Source organism: Psammomys obesus, unplaced genomic scaffold, assembly GCF_907164565.1.
Source record: "Psammomys obesus unplaced genomic scaffold, mPsaObe1.curated_primary_1811, whole genome shotgun sequence".
Classification (NCBI taxonomy): domain Eukaryota; kingdom Metazoa; phylum Chordata; class Mammalia; order Rodentia; family Muridae; genus Psammomys; species Psammomys obesus.
This window is the reverse complement of record NW_026596134.1, coordinates 14199680-14217426: the sequence shown is the minus strand read 5'-3', so window position 1 is coordinate 14217426 and position 17747 is coordinate 14199680. Positions and strand designations below refer to the sequence as shown.

The following is a 17747-nucleotide window of genomic DNA, read 5'->3' as shown; positions in this document are numbered from 1 at the left end:
CTTGCGGAGCCTGCTTCCTTTCTTCTTTTTTTCCGGTTGTACAGGTTTATTTTTCCAAAACCAATGATACATACAAGACAACACTTTTTTGAGCAGCCCCGTAGACCAGACCATTGTCAAGTTTCACCTCATAGACCTCAACGGTTTCAGAAGAGGAGGACTGGACATGCTTGGCTCCTGTTCCTATTCTTTGGTAAAGAGGCTTCTGAGCACACAACATGGACTAGGCCAATACTGGACTTAAATCACATCACTACCAACTGCTCACTCACTCTTGATGGACAACGCCCACCCCCTCTCCTCCAAAAAAGACAGTCACCTCAGATGAAATGGTGAGAGAGGTCGCTTACAGAAAAAAAAAAATGAGACTTGCTCAAGGCACACCAATTTTTATACTCCATATGAAAATACACATACAAAGAGACAAGGACTCCCAACTCTTAAGTAAAGATAAAAGAAACAGTTCAGGAAGTGGCATGAGGTCAGACAAATACAAGGGTGTGTACATGATGGAACTGTGGTAGGAGAGAGGAAGGCAGCAGGCATGGCTTTGATCCTCTGAAACCTACTGTCAAAAGTAAGTCAAAAGGAGACTAGCTATCCCCAATATTGCTTTGACAGTGATGACCCTGGAGCCAGATCTGGAGGCCTGTCTGGGGGCCACCCAAAGAACTCACCCATGAATCCAAAAGTACTTAACTCTGGTGACGGTGATTTGTCATATATGGCAGCGGAGTAGCCACCCAAGGCTGGAAGAGAATAGATACAAGAAACAGGACATGTCCACTCAGTGGTATGTGAGCAGCTTTCCATGGCACCACAGGCTGTGGTAGATTCCCTGGTGACAGGTGACAAGGCACAGGGACAACCATAGGTCACAAGTCAGCAACTTCCTTCTCACATCAGGCAGCACAGCACTCAGTGGTGCTGACAACTGGTGCACAGAAATATATGACACCAATTTAGTCAATGGTGCTGAAGATGTAAAATAAGCAAGAAGCATTCATGTTCTCTATATAATATATCCGTTTACAAAATTGCTCAGTACTGTGTTCAACATATAAATACAGGATTAAATCTTAGAAGGGCATAGAGCATAGTTACTGAAGTCAAGAAGTTCAATTTGTACATCCAAGAATAGAGTCGAAAATATAAAAATAAGAAACAGACTGCTTGGAAATGTAAAATGACTTTCACATACACAGGTGAATGGGTGCCCATTCGTATTGAGTCAAATGTCACAGGGTGAGTGGCAAGCGGAGTTACCTGCAAACATCTGTACAGTTGACGCTCAATACGTACAGATAGCATTTCCAATAGCAGACATCCCTATTTCTAGAGCGCCTTGACCAAGAAGGACTATTCGAGCTTCCAAGAAAATCTGTGGATCTGTAAGTTACAGACAACTTAAAGTTCCAAACTACATAAAGCATAAAGCAGCAGAACCATGGGTAAACTTGGCTCCATCAACTGGCAAATGACTTGTTTTCTTATAGAATCCAAGACCACCAGCACAGGGATGGCACCACCCACAGTGGGCTGGACCATCCCACTTTGATCACAGTTGAGAAAACGCCTAACAGCTGAATCTCATAGAGGCATTTTTCAGCTGTGGCTCATTCCTTTCTGATGATTCTAGCTTGTTGCCAATTGACACAAAACCAGCCAGTACATAACCCTTATAATAGTACGATTTCTTTAGGTTAAGACAGATAGATAGATAGATAGATAGATAGATAGATAGATAGATAGATAGATAGATAGATAGATAATTAAATACCACTGTGATCTTGTTTATGCAGCCATTTCTAGGAGAGGCTGTTTCAGAGAAGACTTCCTGGTATTCTGATTTTATAATTTTTCCAAGCCCTCTTCTGCAATGTTTTTTGAGCTACAAAGGCAGACGTTGTTTTGTTGATCTATCTGTTGGGGCTGGGCTCCAAGAATTCATTTTCTTTTATCATTTATTACAGTTTATTCAATTTGTATCCCAGCTGTAGCCGCCCCTGCCTCATTTCCTCCTAATCCCACCCTTCCTCCCTTTTCTCCCCCTATACCCCTCCCCTAGTCCACTGATAAAGTAGGTCCTCCTTCCTTTCTCTTTGACCCTAGCCTATCAGGTCTGATTAGGTCTGGTTTCATTGTCTTCAGTGGCCTGGCAAGGCTGAACCTGCCAGGGGGAGGTGATCAGAGAGCCTGCACACTGAGTTCATGCCAGAGACAGTCCCTGTCTCCTGTACTAAGGAACTCACTTGGAAACTGAGCAGGGGGTCTAGGGCCTCTCCATGCATGGTCCTTGTTTGAAGTGTAGATCTCTGCAAGAACCCCTGACCATAGCCTATCTCTGACTCATTCTGTCAAATCTGTCTCTGATTCATCACTGTGTCTGCCCCTCAATTAGACTTTATTTTGGGGAATTACTAGGAAGTGTCTTTATTCCAGCAAAAGGGACTAAAGGTGTATAGCATGTCTGCATTTCAGCTTTATCACACAGGCCTAGGAGGTCCTTGGATGTAATCCCTTGCCTGAAAAGCCATATTGCTGGATTAAAATTCATCTACACACATATTAAGGAAAACATAATATTTATCTTTCTTGTTTTCTCATTCAATTTGATTATTTTCAGTTTCATCCTTTTATCTGCAAATTTTATAAGTTCATTTTTTTCTTGATAGATGAATTATATACCACTGTGTAAATGTACCATGTTTTCATTATCCATTCATAAGTTGTTGGATATCTATGATGTTTCAATTTTTTAATTATTGTGAATACAATATAATGAACAATGATGAGCAAGAATGTCTGTAATAAGGTATAGAGTCTTTTTGGTATATGACCAAGAGTGGGACAGCTAGATCATATGGTAAACCTATTTCCAACTCTCTGTGGAAGAACCACACTTATTTCTCTAGTGATGCAGTAAATAGTGTGGGAATTGGAAGGACAAGGTGAAAGAAGGAATATGGAGATGGATAAGTAATGAGGAATGTATTTTGTAAAGGCCACATTGAACCCTACTAGTATAGAAACTTTCTAAAATATGCACATATATAAAATGAGTTTAAATGGATTTGCTCTATAACAAGGATAGAATACTCCATCTAGACTCCACAGACTAGCAAATAGAATCCCCAATACCAGGAGTTGACTGTTTCTATTTAAGTTCTTAGCCAATGGGTTTCCATAGACCTGGAAAAGTTATAAGCTACTGAAATTGATCTTAATTACCCCATAGAAATTGATGGTAAGACACTACTGTTGACACCATACACTGGAGTCTTCAAATGGAGAAATCAAATGGGTGGTATCCTGGCTAGCTTTCATAATGCAGAAAAGTACTCTTCTTTGGTACTGGAAGAGAAAAATCAATAATAATTCTCTTCTAGATGTGAACCCACGTGGACTACAATAGTAAACGGTGTACAAAGATATGAATGTTAAAGGAAAACACAACCACTTTCTTCTAATTGTATTTAAAATCCCTTTGAATATGAAGGACCCATAACTAGAGCCACTGACAGAAACCTGTGACCAGATGAATCATATGTCCTAGGGAAGAGCCTATCACTATTATTCTGCTAAACAGACCATATTAAATGATCTGTAATTGCTCATTTTAAACCCATATATCACTGTGTCTCTCAACTATCATCAGAGAAGCGTCTTCGTGGAGTAGACGTGATTCACACAGAACCCCACAACTGTTCAATGTGCATAAATAGAATATAGACAACTCAGCCTTAACTGGGTTTTATTTATCACACCCATACCCCAAGGCTCAGGGATATTCATGGAATCTAAATAAGAAACATTGTAAAAACTGGAAACAGGATATGGCTTAAAAATTGTGGTGTTTCCTAGACACTACATGGTATTTGTACATATGAACTTAATGGGTCTGCATGCACAATGCAGGTGCAAACTCAAGCAGAACTCTCAGCATGAAGGAAATGGTGGAACAAAGTCCCACGCCTAGCTGAGAAGTTATTGGCATCTGATGGAGCTAGGAGAGGGAGAATCAATTTTCTTTAAAGGCATAATCCCTAGTAACTCCACCACACCCCAAGCAGGCCGCACTCCCAAGAGTGCTTGGGCAGAAAGAATTAGACTGGGTGGATCAAAAATAAATAAAGGAAGGAAGGAAGGAAGGAAGGAAGGAAGGAAGGAAGGAAGGAAGGAAGGAAGGAAGGAAGGAAGATGAATAAAAAGTTGCACAGGTAGGGAGGTGGGTGTGAATCTGTGAGGAGGTAGGGAAAAGGATGAAGAAAAATACTTTTATAAGTTATCTCATAATAGCTTTGTTAAGAATAGTCTACTCACTTGTTTAGAAAATATATTTCAAGACATATAAAAAGGACTAATGTACATATTTACTGTAGCACTCTTCTTCTATTTGCATATTTTCCACTGCAAAACTAATCACATCAAGCCAGACTAGAATAAGTGAGAAAAACGTAGAATTATTTACAATGGAAAGTGTATCCTGTGTGTGTCTTAAAACACTGTGAGTTCCAGGTTAGGCTTCAACATATATCCACCAAAGATGGGGCCAATTTTATTTGACCGGGCCACTTTATCTGTTGCCTATTTTCATTTCTATCTTTGCAGACTGTGTCAGATGCTGTTATTTACCTGAATGGTAATCTCCTCCAGATTTTGTGTTCTGAGCCAGGGACCACAGGGAAGCTTTATTTAAGATGGTTTTCAAAGCTCTGGCACTTGCAAATTTTAGTCTTAAAGCTTCCTTTCTAAGCTTCATATTATATCTCCCTGAACAGTAATCCTTTTCTTTGCCAACATTGTACTCCTCTTCTTGAGAATCCACCAAAAGTAATGAGAAGATTATGTTTAGACTTTTAAATATGTCTCTCCTTTATTTTAAGAGGTGCCAAACGCTTCCAGCTGATTATATGAGTTTGTGATCAAAGCTCCAGAAATAAGTATGTTTATAAGTAAGAAAAAGAAAAAGCATTCAACAGGACTACAATTGAAACCAAATTATCTAAAGTTTTCCCATGATTAAAAAAGTCACAATGATCATAAATGCACACTGTTTCCATACCCTGTACATACTAGAAGCTAGAACCCGCCTCATGTACTTCAATAAACATTCATGCATTCTGATATATATTTTATATGTTAACTTCTTCTTTTCACTCATTGCTTCCTAGTTCATGTGTAGAATGATACTTTATTCTTTGCTTCTTCTAGTCCAGTCAGTAGCAAAAACCATGCAGGAAAAAGAATGGATGATTTAACTCTGAATATCTATTGACACTTAAGTTCCTGGCACAATTTTTTTTCTGGAAGAGCGATAGTTTTGAGGTCAGTTTGGTTTGCTTTACTATTCTTGCAGTTGTTCCTTGGAATCAAAAGTCAGAACTAACGATAACATGGAGTTCAATTCTTTAAAAAAAAAAGTTACTGAAGAACAGGTAAAATTAATGTCCGTCTAGGTTCAAAAGAATGAGATTCACACTCCAATGGAGGCACCATTTTAGGCAGACCATTGCAGTAAGGAGAAATTCCTTTAAGATGTATTGTACAGCAAATAAGGAAAAAAGGAAGTGGGAAGTAAGCATGGGTATCATGAGGCAATGATAAAGAGGTATTATCTGGAGGCACATGAGGAAGAACATGGGGCTTTGCCCTGATTCTTTTATACAAATAAAAGAACAATTTCTTAATTGTGATTCACAAAGCCAATGATAATGCCCAGCATTTTCTTCACTTGTGCAAAGCATTTTGCAGCCTGGATTTTAATGATAGACTCAGAGAGGAAAGCATGAGTGTAAGATGATGTGTGGTTATTGGGAAGACAATTGATAACTTAATCTCACCTCCTGAGATCAAACCTATGAATTATAGAACAGTTCCATACAATTGAGGGTCTGGGTGCAGGGCAGATGTTCCCCAGCTGATGTCAGCCCACCCTTTCATTCTCGGTTCATGCTCAGACCTTCATCCAGCACACCACACCCCACTTCATCACACTTCGGCCCACACAGAGGGCATGGAGCTTCTGTCCAGTGAATCATAATGTGGTATAGAGCACTGTGTATCTCTCCTGTTACTTCTGAGAGAGGTGTTTTTAAGTGACTAGTTCTCTCAAGACTGTCATCTATACTCTTGAGCACATGATTTATACCCATTATGTTGGAGCTATTACTATTCAATCAATCTGAAGATCAGAGAACTCAAACAATCTTTGTGAAAACCTGTAATCCACTTATACCACAAATTTTCAAACATATTAGACAGGTTATTATTGGTTTTCAAGGAATAAGGATAAACCTGTTCATTATAGAATATTTTACAATCTGAAGCCATTAACAAAAAAAGCCTGTTAATATTGTATCCATATAAACAAAATTATTTTCAGCAGAATAACACACACAACTATGATTTAGGACATATAGAAAGGAAATGATAAATTGACTATACTTTAATATTTCTGTTTTTCCCTTTTATTGAAATAGATATTTTTCCTCATATAATTTATCCTGATTGCATTTTCACCATGATCTTCTCCCGATTTCTTCCCACCTCCCCTTCAATCTGGATCTACCTTCTTTGGTTCTCTCAATAGAAAACAAACAAGCTCCTCAGGGGTGGTAATAAAATAAAATAATGTAAAACAGAAATTAACACAATGGAACATGACAAAAACAAACAAAAGAAAAAGAGACCAAGGAAATAAACAATAATATATGCGAAGACCTAATCAGGAATCTCATAAATACACTAAAGTGAGCCATAATATATATGCTAATTGAATATAGGGTAAAAAGAGAGATAAAAAATACATAAACAAATAAAAATGAGATCTTTTAAAAGCCCTAATATAATGAGACAAGAGAATGTCAAAGATTTTGTTAGTTCATTTTCTTTTGGCTATACTCTTTTGTGCAGCTTAACCTTAGGAGAAAAAAATGTAATTTCAATTTACAAGTTATATTGCATCATCAAGGATATAAGAAGAGAAATTCAAGCAGAAACATAGGGGCAAGAGCTAAAGCAGAGACCAGAGGGACACTGCTTACTAGCATGCTTCCTCTGGCTTGCTCAGGCACCTTTCTATATATCCCAGGCCCACTTGCCCAGTTATGGTACCCCTCACAGTGGTCTGGGAACGCCTACATCAGTTATCAGTTAAGATAACACCTCACAATATGGTCATGGGCCTTTATGATCTGGGAAATTCTTAAGTTGCAATTCCCTCTTTTCTGGTGACTATAGGTTTGTGTCAAGTTGACAGCTGAAGCTGTCATGTACTGTACAAAATCTTGTAGCCCCCTTGAGGAAAAGAATCCTGTCATTTTTCCTTAATGTCATCCATACTTAGACTAAACCTCTCTGATGACAAAATAAGAGGCAATTCAGGTTTATCACTGTCAATCAAAATGTTATGTCAAGAAGGGCAGCAAATATAAGCTGAAAGGCTAACACAATAATTTAGAGTAATGAGGATATAACTTTCATACAGAATTATTCCAGTATTTTTCACAACTGTTTCCTTGTTAATGTGATTTGTGCCCGGAAGTTTAGAAGCCGTGAAATCATAAATATTAGTAAATTGAATTAAAGAGATTTACTTTCATTCTCTACATCATGGCTGGGAAATACGGAACCTTTTCTATTTATTCTAAATAGTCCTCAAATAAATTATTAAGCCTATAAATAGACTTATTTCTCCATTCCACTTATTTGGCAGTCAATACAAAAATATTTGAACATTTTTTTTGTAAAGAAAATTCTGTGTGCTCATAGCAAGGAAGTCAGGGTCCTGAGGGGATGACGCCCAGATCAAAGGAAAATTTAAAAAGAAAACATGGTAAAAAGCCAAACCCCAAGGAAAAACATGTAACTCTTTGCCTGCTTTAATTGGAGAAGTGGGCAGATAATCAATGTGGAAGATTGTCAGAAGCAGGGAATTCATTTCAGGGCTGATCAATACCAGACTTGCCTCAGGGGAGAGAGACTCCCACTAAAGCTATGCCACCTGTTCCTAAAACCACTTCAAAAGGAAAGGGTTTCCTCAGGCAATATGAAGCTGACTTTTTAAAATGTGAATACACGTCAATTGAAAAAACAAAAATATATCACCATTTGCATTTTACTTAGCAGTTTTGTATTAAACTGTATGCATTAAAACATTAAGTATTGTCATTCATTTGACTGATAACACTTTAAAGCTATTAGTCAGGTTAGAAATATACAAAGTATCTAGGTAACACAAAACTGTGTACAAGGTCAATCCTAAATAGTAAAGAGCATTTTTCACACTCATAATTTGCTTATTGGCATTTTGATTAGGAAATGTGTATGGTTTAAGTCAGGTGAGGATTGCTATTCTAATTTGATGTTTGAAAAAAACAGACCAAGGGAGAATGAGTAAGTTTATAAAGATTACACAGCTTCAATTTTAGAAAAACAACAGAAAGAGGTTTTCTGATAATGTTAGAGAAATGGAAAAGTTAGAACAAGTTTATCAGGGTTGTTGCTCTTGCAGACAGCCCAAGTTTGACTCCCTGTACCCACATCAGGCTGTTCATAACTGCTTGTAACTCCAGTTGTGGTATTATGGCCTCCATGTGCACTGGATACATGAAGAAGCTCAGGCATATGGATATATAATATATATCTCACAAAATGAAAATACATTGTTCTAAACACACAAATACATGAACTTTTACCAAAGTTAGAATCAAATATAATGAAGTACAAAAAGCCCCTCTAGCTTACTACTGAGATTTTTTTAGAACTCGTTAGATACTGATAAAAAAATGATGCAAAATTAAAAAAAATATTACATGATAACAATCATAGTAGAAATTAATGAAACACTAACAAAAAGACAAAAATAGCAGAAGGAAAACTAAATCTTTTAGATGTTAAATGCAAGCAGACTTGTGGGAAAGTAGGAGAGAGGATGAGAGGGAGGGGACAGGAGCTCGTCAAGAAGATCAAAAGAGCGAACTAGCCAGGGAACAGGGGTGCTTATGGAGACTGAAGCACCAACCAAGGACCATGCATGTACTGACCTATCTTCCTATATAGAAGTCGCCTTTTTGCAGCACCACCTTCATGTGGATTCCCTAGTAAGGGGCGTGGGGACTATCTCTGACATGCACTCTATTTCCTGGTTTTTGATCACTTCTCACTGGGAGGGGGGCCTCAATGGGCCATAGGGGAAGAGTATGTGTTCAGTCCTGATGCAACTTGATATGCTAATGTGGGATGGTAGGAGGATTCCCCTTTTCTGAAGAGTAGGGGAGGTGGATAGGGGCAGAGCGAAGGGAAGGTGGGACTGGGGCCAGAAGAGGGAGGGGGCTATGATCACATCACGATGAAAAGTGAACTAAAAAAATTATAGATTCTGTGCAAAATAAAAAAAAATAAAAATTTTAGAAATTAAAGGAAATGTTTCTGAGATCCAGAAAGAGAGAAATAACATTACTACAGACTCTAAAGATCTTAAAGGGATAGTCATGAGCATTATGAACAATGGGCTACCAATAAATTAAAGTGGCATATTATATTAAATGAGAATTTCTTTGAGAGAAATTACCAAAGCTTACCAAATGAGAATTACGCATTCTAAAAAGACTCAAAAAAAATTGCAACTGTAGTTAAAATTTTTGCACAAAAGTTTTACTATTAGATACTGTTACTCATGTCTAATACTAGACCATGCAGAGAGTTTACAAGAAATAAACTAATAGACTTTTGCTTTTGTCAAATGATTTCTGTTTTCCTATTATACTAATGCTTTTTCTCTTTTACCGGTTGATTGATTGAATTTCCTGAATCATATTAAAACATGAAATGAAGCATGCATATACCCTAATTTTTAATATGGAAAGAAACACATGAACTATATGATATACACAAACATGTCAACACAGAAGACAGACATACACTTGTAGATATATATATCTGTGGATTGACTATTATCCCCCACGAAATTCAAGTGTTGAAACTACATTGTTAATGTTGCAGAACTATAAAATAAGTGGGCCATGAAAGTTTGCCTTCATGACTGGGAATAAGTCCGTGAATTAGGAAGAGCAAGCATGTTGTGAACACCTTGGCTATCCTACTCTATTCCATCCTGCCCATGAGAGCAGCATTCACATCACTTAGAGAATCCAGCAATCCTGTGCCACCGGGGAAGCAGAAATAAATAGCTCCATCTCTTTTTTATCGTTTATTATTCTCCACCGAGACACGAGAGAGCACTCTTCTCTGGAGTTCCCCTTAACAACACCTTCACCATTTATGACCACCTAAGCAATGAAATTTAAAACTAATTACAAACAATACCTCAGTGCGATGAGTTTAGATATTCCATGCCTGGCAGCAGGAGGTGAAACACAAGCATGGAGTATAAGGCCAATTCACAGATCATTTGCATTTGTCAAACATAATAATTCTATGCTCATAGATACAGAAAGATATAAATGTAGATATAGGGATATAGATTTAGCAATACAGATATAGAAAAATATGTAGATGGTAGAGAGATAGATATAGAAATGTTGATATAGAAGGTGAATAGATAGATAGACATATAGATAGATGATAGATAGATAGATAGATAGATAGATAGATAGATAGATAGATAGAATTATAGATAAGCATGGTTAACTGATAAACTAGGGCTAAATTTAAAAAAAGTGAATAAATTTTTATATGCACTGGTTTTCAGTTCAGTTCTATAGAAAATTCCTTTTTCATTTGCAAAAATTTTGTTGAAATGACTGTAAAATTCATGGAAAAATATATAAAATTGGCTGGGGACATATTTCAGTCCCTTAAGTATTTGGTGGGCATGGAGATCTCTGTTAAATCTCTGTTCCTCTGTTATAGGAGCCATATGAAAGTCTGTATTCAGTGGTGGCATGGATTAATAATACCAGTTCTAAGGAGACAAGTTGGGGCAGATCTCTGTGATTTGCTTCACACCAGCCTAGCTGCATTCGAGAGCTCCATGTCTAGTTAAAAGGTCCTATCTTAGAAAAAAAAATATTGATGGAACTTCGTAGAAAAAAAAAACATACAAAATTGACTTATAACCTCTGCACAAGCAATCACACACATACCTTCTGTGCCTGCACGTACACACACACACACACACACACACACACATACACACACACACACAGACAAGCACACACAATCCCACTCACTGCCAACACATACAGTTTCATTTTTATACAAGGGGCTTTGAATAGCTGAAACAGTCCTGGAAAAGAGCATCACTGTAGGATTTAACGTTGCCTGATCTCAAAACTTACAAAGGTACGATAGTTAAGACAGCTTGGAAGTGACACCCACACAGGCAAATATAACAGGGACTGGAGAGAGGCCATGGATGTTAAGAACACGTACTGATCTCTCAGAAGATCAGTTCTGAGTTCAGTTCCTAGCACCTATATCAGGAGGCTCACAAATGCCGTTAGCTCTTGCTCCAGGGAAATCTAGTGCATGGGGCCTCTGCCAACACCTGCTCGTACTTGCACACATGTAGACTACCCGCAGAGACATAGACATAATAAAAATAAAGTAATCCTTCAGAAAAATAAATAAATTTTATGGAATTTTCATAGACACACAGAGCAAGTTAAATTTTAAAAATTTATAACCCCATTTTAATAAATATTATTTTAATAAATCAGAGTAATTTAATGTGCAAGAATATAGACTACAGTAAACACTTGCATCACATAAAATAAACTCAAAACATTACGAATATTATTTCTTAGATCTGACAAATATAAAATTTCTGAAATGAAGATTATCTCTGTGCTACTGGAGTTACGCAAATATCTCTCAGATATTACAATAGATGAATGAACTGGATTTCTTCAACATTATGAATATCTGGGCTTTAAAAAGCACTTATAAGGAAAATAAATACCAAAAGGAAGTTGAAGATAAAATGCAAATCATGTATAGATGGTTTTAATGAGTTTTGGAATTCATATCTGCATATTGGGATAAATGCCCACAGAATGTTTAGAAAAGCCACAGGGAAACTCATTATTTAATAAACCTACTTTAAAATTCTCATATAATATTTATAAATAACTTTACACAGACACACACACAATCATATGTTTTAATGCAGTTTCCTCCTACAGTGGGATAATGGCGCTCCCCAAGGAGCCACAGACTAACAAAATCTGTAGTGCCAGGCTGGGCACATCACCCTTCTGGTTGTTGGTCAGAGGGGACCAAGAGTTCCTCACAGCATTATAGGCTGTGCCATTGTTATTGGTCGCCTACCAAACTGTGGACGTAACACCCTATCACTGAAGATACCACACAGCTGGTATTGAGCTGTAAATCTTTTCACATATGTCAAAAGGCACTATACAAGGTATCAAGGAGAGAGGCTGTCAACAGCTCTATCCATCCATTATCCTTAAGAACAACACTAGTTATGGACTAGTGAGATCTCCCCAACAACACAGTATGTCACTAGCAGCATCGCAGTAACCAACAGCTGCCTAAATGAAACCACAACCTTATTAAGTGAATGGGATATTCTAAACCTAGGCAAGGACTCATGGGTCAAGAGGTCACAGGCCTGGAAAAGAACATATTACTGCAATATTACTAAAGTAATTCAGCTTTCAACTGCTTCCTAACTAATCATCTGTATACTCACAAATAATTGTAGGTAGCAGTCCTTATCAAAAAACTTATTTATTTTTCCAGCATGGAGAAGATTTTAAAAAGATCCACAACTGATAAAAAAAACAAACAAACAAACAAACAAACAAACAAACATACAATAAGTGAGCATGGTGTGTCCAAACACAAATCAGGCATCTGTAATCCAATCCCTATACCTAAGGCTGGGGGAGCAACATCATGGAAGAAGACATAGAAAGATTATGAGGTGCTCGCTTCGGCAGCACATATTAAAATTGGAAGTATACAGAGGAAATTAGCATTGCCCCTGCACGAGGATGACATGAAAGTTTGTGAAGCATTCCGAAATATTTTTAGCAAGATAGGAGAGGGGGCACAGTGAGTTAAGATGTTAGACACCAGACCTGGAGACAATGAGGGCAAGAGGACAGAAGGCCTGCAGAGAAAAGAAAAACTGAGGGAATGGGTATCTCTGTGACAAGCTGGAGACCTAAGTCAGGGTAGGCTCCTGGGAGGATAGGAGGAAGATTCAAGCAGTGACTCCTACTAGCAGAAACCACAGAGACTGAAGAGAACACCCCCTAACTAGACTAGTCTTCTAGCAGAGGGAGGGAAACACCAACCCAGTCACAATTTATTCTGCCTACAAGATGTGCAGGGATAAAGATAGAGCAGAAATTGAGGGAATACCCAACCAATGTCTGGCCCAACCAAAGACTTGCCCATTCAGAGAGTGCCAACCCCTGACACTATGAACGATACCCTTTAAGCTTGCATACTGGAGACTGACAGAGTTGTCCTCTGAGAGACTCTACCCAGCAGTGCATCAAAACAGATGCTGAGACTCACAGGCAAGCATTAGGTGATGCGGTGCATAGGGAGTCTTGGGGAAAGTAGGAGGAAAGAGAAAACCTGCAGATGACACCTCCATAAGAAGACCAACAGAGCCAACTAACCAGGTCCCAGAGTGGCTTGCTGAAACTGAAGCACCAACCAAGGACCATGCAGGAACTGGACCTAGACCCCATAAAATGATGTAGCAAATGGGAAACTTGGGCTTCATTTGGGTCCTCTAGTAATGGAAGTGGGGACTGCACCAGGCAGGGACTAGCTTGCCACTTCCCCCCGGAAGGACTGCCTTGCCAGAGGAAGACAGCATGCTCAGTCCTGATGTGCTTGATGCTGTGTGATGGATGGGAGAGGGAGTTCCTTTTCTGAGGAAAAGGGGAGAGAAAGGAGGGAAGGTGAGACTGGGATGAGTCTACAAAAAAAATATGTGCAGTGAATTAAGACAAGGAAAAAAATGTGAGGCCCCTCCTCAAAGAAAAAAGAAAGATTATAAGAACCTGTGTACTGACATGACTTCTCACTGATAATGTCTTCTTTGTATGACTGGGATGTTCATCCTATGAACTCTAAACATGGTCATCTGCATAAGACCTGAAAGGCCGCTCCAGTCAACATGCCAAAAGGGATGGAGAAAAACATCACAAGGCCACACCCAGAGATAGAGTTACAGGTGGCCAATGTTAGTGAGGAAGAACCATTCTGTGTTTATTGTTATTATTGTTTACTTTAGTCAGGGATGGAAATCCAAGCCTATATGATAATCCCTAAATACATACAAAGGAAGGCAGTAATAGGACACAGGAATGCATACACATATATTCTATTATTTATATATCATATATATGTGTATGTATATAATGAATATGAACACTATATATATAATGAGAGGTCATAAATTTGAGAGCTGAGAGATTGATGGGAACAAAGGAAGAGTTGATAAAGCAGCAGAAATGACACAATTACAGTATACTTGAATATGAAATCCTCAAATATAGGAAGATTTTCAACTCTGAAATCAATAATCATTCCAGTCTTGGTCATTTGTGGACATTCATGGAGCAGTGGAAACTCAAGTTCTCTGAGGACAGATTTTCAACTGAGGTCACTCAAAGTTTGTATTCTAAACCTGCAATTCATTGTCATTTTGTGGCTATGAAAAATAACTGGAGCATTGATATACTAACAGTACTCATATAAAACAGTCCTACAGACTGTGAAAATAATATGATTTTTTTAAAATTTTAAACTTAAATTTTCTATATGACCCAATCCATCCATTCTGTGTTCTAATGAATTTTCATGTTCATATATGTAAATTATGCAAATACATTTCTGAAAGCCCTCAATCAGAAAGAACCTGTATGTAAATGAAATAAATATTAATCTATGGGATAGCTAAAATGGAATATATTTCAACCATAAAAACAGCAAACTACTACAAATATTAATGACTCACAGCAATTGAGAAGAGTGTAATATGCAGGGCTGTCGCACTCAAGAAGATATTCGGCAACTCTGTTTATTCAAAATTACAGGAAACAGGTCCCTGGTTCCCAAAAGACAACACTGGGGAGAAGAATGAAGGGAGATGGAAGACAAGACAGGAAGGAGCAGCTTGTAGGTTTGGGAAAAGCATTGTACATAATACATGGAGTAGCCTGGCACAGTGATGCACAGCTGTAACACCAGCACTCAAGGAGGTGGAGGAAGTCTGGTCTTTGTGAGATCGAGGCCGGCCTAGTCTACAGAGCGAGTCCAGGACAACCTAAGCAGAGAAACAAACAAAATCATGGATTACTTTCTGGTAAGACTTAATGCACGTATCATTTGGTCTTTCCAATAGGGGTTTGGAAGGCTCTCCGAGATAGCAACAGCATCGAGACACTCATAGTTCATGTTTATTTCACTCATGAAACATGTGAAAAGTTTTGTCATCTCTAGCTGAGGTTCAAAGAAGTTAATAAATTTTCTTTCTATTATGAGTGCAGTGTTTGCCTGGGAGTGTATCCTAAATGCCATTGACTGTAGATGTCATCTTTACATAATACCCTTTGACTCTGCAGTTAGGTAGGTCACATTGTGTTGAATGTTATTCTGGTGTCACGTGTCATGGGACTCTTCTTCCTGTACTTATTTTCCTGAAATGGATTATCAGAGCCTTATCCACATCTAATGTGTTCTCTGCCCTGACTGTGTTTTCCGGAGCCTTTCATTTGCAAGATTAGTCCCTCCTGTAGCAATATAATGAACAGACTGTTCGTGTAATAAGTGCATATTTACAGATTTTTCCCATATTAAAATGTGTCTGGAGAAATGTGAGCATTTCCCGGTTAATTATGAAGCTTCGGCTGTCTGCAAGAGAGAAAACTGTGTTGACGCTTCAGTGGTTTAAATTAATTACTTGTTTAATAAGACCTTCTATCTTTCTGAAGGAGAATGGTTAAACAGCAGTGTATCCGAACACAGTCACCATGAACCTCACTTCCCTGGAAAAAGTACCATATTCAGGCAGGAACATAGTTTGTACAATGACTCTGAAACTGAAGAATCTTTCTGAAACTAAAACTAGAAACTTTTACTCTGTTAATGTACCTGAGTTTGTTTTCTGTTATATAGACATAGTAAATATGTATTCTTTAATCTTATCTATCAATCAATCTATCTATCGATCTATCTATCTATCCACTTATGTATGTATTTAGTGGGGTTAAACATTTTATTGTCTTTCCAATTGATTTCATCTTCCCCTAATACCGCTCTCCCAAATTAATGTCTACATTTTAAATACTTTTGAAGATACACTAAGTCCAGTTAATGCTACCCACAGATGTCTGTTGTAGGCCAGCCACCCACAGGAGCACGGGAAATATATCAGTGTGCATGTCTCCAAAACTGAAAACGGTTCTTCCTTTTCCAGTAGCTATGAATTGTCAATAAGTCCTGAGGAAAAAAAAAATGTGGCCTGGAAGATGTATCTCCCATCCATTCGGGAAGATAGAACATGTATATGAAGCCACATCGAGTGTAAGTCCATGAATGCAATATTCATGTCAAGAACAGATTTGAAGAGGTGTGCACGCATTGCACATAATCCTGTATGTCCACATAAATGTACAAAACCCCAAACCACCTTTGGCATTAATTTAAGACAAAGTTAGTAGGTCTTCCTACGGATCATGAATGAGTGATTTCAACAGCTCTCTGCCTTAAATAACTTAACTAATTGATAAACAATAGAATTTTCTTTCACTTAATGACACAAACACAACTACCTGAAGTCCAACAGGTTGTTAAGAACTAATCAGTTCTGAAACAGAAACCTCTTAATCTCACATGTAGGCATTTATATAAATATTAATGCAAAATTGGCATTTGACTGAAAGCACTCATTAAGCATGGGGACAGAGAAGGCACAATGAATGATTATTTAGCAACTATTTAATTGTAGTCTACAAGATGATATAAAGTTTGTTGTTAAGGATACCAATAGAGTTAACTGAACACATAAATTAAACTTACATGAACTCTGGAGAAATAATACATTCAAAAATTCCACAAAAAAGTTTATTTCTTTTTATTCCTAGTGCTTCCTATATCTCTACAGCCATCTTCAACTGTAACTAGGTATATAATACAGGTTCTGAAGATTCAGCTTATTTTTGCTTAACAGATTAAAAAAGTGAAAATGGGGATGCTGTTGCCAATCATGAATCAGAAGTGAGCAATTATTTAGAGGCATTACTTTGATCTACTATCTAACCTGTAAAAATAATGGATCTTTATGCTGTTCTTACTGGTCTATGACACACAATTCTATGCACCTTGAATTTTACAAGCAGCTGTGAATTCCTTCTTGAAAATGAATAAGTAATTAATTAAATATGGTTAAGATTTGGAATTCATAAGATAGAATAGTTTATTTGGGAAAATCCAAACTCAAAACTTCAGATCTACAAGTTTCCTTGCCTTCAAGATTGCTGGGGTAAAGGTGGTAGAGAAACTAACGCCATTAGAGGGAGCCCACTCCTGACATTAGTTAGCCGGCCCAGGCTATCTGTTGCTAGATAGCCCAGAGACATAGGAAATAATGAAATAAGACTGGAAACAACAAAAAAGACAATGAGATGACTCCTAGATTCCTAACGATATTCTGCTATACTCACAAATTGGTGCCTAGCCCAGTTGTCATGAGAGAGGCTTCATCCAGTAACTGATGGAAACAGATACAGAGA

The 17747-nt window shown here is 37.8% G+C and overlaps 1 non-coding gene across 1 annotated transcript; it reads left to right on the top strand.

The window, feature by feature from the left end:
- The first annotated feature begins 12915 nt into the window (after positions 1-12915).
- Positions 12916-13018, top strand: LOC129666218 (U6 spliceosomal RNA). Its single transcript, XR_008718509.1, has one exon. It is a non-coding gene; the product is annotated as a U6 spliceosomal RNA (small nuclear RNA).
- Positions 13019-17747: the final 4729 nt, after the last annotated feature.